Genomic DNA, 1,790 nt, shown 5'->3' with positions numbered 1-1,790 from the left:
TGTAGTGTGTTGCATTTATGAAATCAATTAACTGCTACCGAGTAAACGCAATTTTATTTCTGCAGACAAACAAAAATATTTTGAACAGTTTGAACTAACCTTAAGAAAAAAGACGCTGGGTTGAAGGTTACTTTCAAATAAAATGTTTAATATATAATTGAGTCATTCGTATTCATAATCAGGGTTCTCAAGTTTTGAAGACAGGCAAGTATGACATCTCCAACCCCTCGCTTTTTTTCATTGGATGTTGCGTTAAATCTTTCCCAGATAGTGCTATTTTCTGATTGGCTATTGTGTAGCCTCTTTTTTGATTGGCTGATAAGTGTCAGGCTCGACTAAGAACTGAGACGCGCTTGATTCCTGCCCGGTTCCATAGAGACAGCAGTGCGGACTGATACATTTTGGGCGCTGCGGCTTATTAAATATATGATAGTTTTTCTGCGTGAGAATACGATGTGCGGCGGGAGAGCGTGAGAAAGTGTAATGTTCTGAGTTTTGTGTTCCAGCAAACTTTAGTGTCTTTTATTTTGAAAGAGATTTCATTTGAATGTATTTAATTATTTTTGTAATTTTATGTTTTTCTTATCAATCCATATAATTTTCATTTTTTTATATAGCACAAGGAAAGAAAACAATGTACTTTGTAAAAAGTTAGTTTACATTGGTGTGACGTCACTTAGAGGCGCTGTTACGTCTGACTCTCAGTTCTACATGTGACTGAAGAGAGTCAGGTTGGTTTTGTTGCAGCTCTGTACAACGAGTAATACAAATATAAAAATAGTTAAAAATATTAGTTGATATTAAAGTTAGAAGTGTTAGAAAGATGGATTGAGTTTATATTTTTGATTTTCTATGAGAAGTTAGACGCATTTCAAGTTTTAGAAATGAACGGCCTTAATTTGTTTGTTTAATGTTGCCGCCCGCATGGAAATTGAATGCGAGGTTTTTCCTTTTAATATTCGTTTTAAATACAAAGTTTTGGTGGATTGTGTCTGTAGATATGTTATGTTGTTTATTTTACTTTAATTGGGTGTTTGTAAATTTCATTTAAGTCGTGTATTTTGTATATGTAGCCAACTGAGACCCAGAATTTAAGTATGCAGTTACTGTATTAATGGAGGACAGGGATTAATCTGTTTGTCTCACATCCTTCAGACAGACTGTTGGTGAGAGGATGTGTGTGTGATCCCGTGTCTTTTGTTTAATAAACTGCAGGTATGTAAACCACAAACCACTATACGATCACATAATTGAGTGAAATTGGCTAAATATTGTCTGATAAGTGTGTTTCATGTGTAATGTAAAGGAAAAGTGTACATGTTGAGTTAATTTTATTTTCTATAATTTTTATGTATATTTGTGTAAGAAATGTAAGAGACTATCAGGTGGACTTTATTCAGGACTCTCAGTTCTACATGTGACTGAAGAGAGTCAGACAGACTGTTGGTGAGAGGATGTGTGTGTGATCCCGTGTCTTTTGTTTAATAAACTGCAGACGTGGTTCACCAAAGAGCCTGGAGTCGGTGTGTCATTTGTGGTGCTGGGTGAAATCCGCTACAAAAAGACCGAAATGCGAGACTGTCACTCTCAATGCGTGGCACTTGACAGCCATGCATGACATAAAAAAATGAACTTGCTGGCTGCAGCAAACCAAAAATGCGCCTGCTTCTGTGTGTCAAGTTTTGCAAGTCGACAGTTATGACGCATATTTTGAGCGACCAAAAAAAAAAAAAAATTAAACACGGTTTATTTTAATGTTACAAGAGCATCATGATCTTAGAATTTAGAAT

The 1,790-nt window shown here is 35.5% G+C and overlaps 1 long non-coding RNA gene across 1 annotated transcript; it reads left to right on the top strand.

The window, feature by feature from the left end:
• The first annotated feature begins 510 nt into the window (after positions 1-510).
• On the top strand, positions 511-1,512 carry LOC113641334. The gene is made up of 2 exons (XR_003440289.2): positions 511-731; positions 1,156-1,512. It is a non-coding gene; the product is annotated as an uncharacterized LOC113641334 (long non-coding RNA).
• The last annotated feature ends 278 nt before the right edge of the window (positions 1,513-1,790 follow it).

The sequence above is a fragment of the Tachysurus fulvidraco genome, chromosome 7, assembly GCF_022655615.1.
Source record: "Tachysurus fulvidraco isolate hzauxx_2018 chromosome 7, HZAU_PFXX_2.0, whole genome shotgun sequence".
Taxonomy (NCBI): domain Eukaryota; kingdom Metazoa; phylum Chordata; class Actinopteri; order Siluriformes; family Bagridae; genus Tachysurus; species Tachysurus fulvidraco.
The sequence above is the reverse complement of the archived record's forward strand: the minus strand, read 5'-3'. Positions and strand labels throughout refer to the sequence as shown.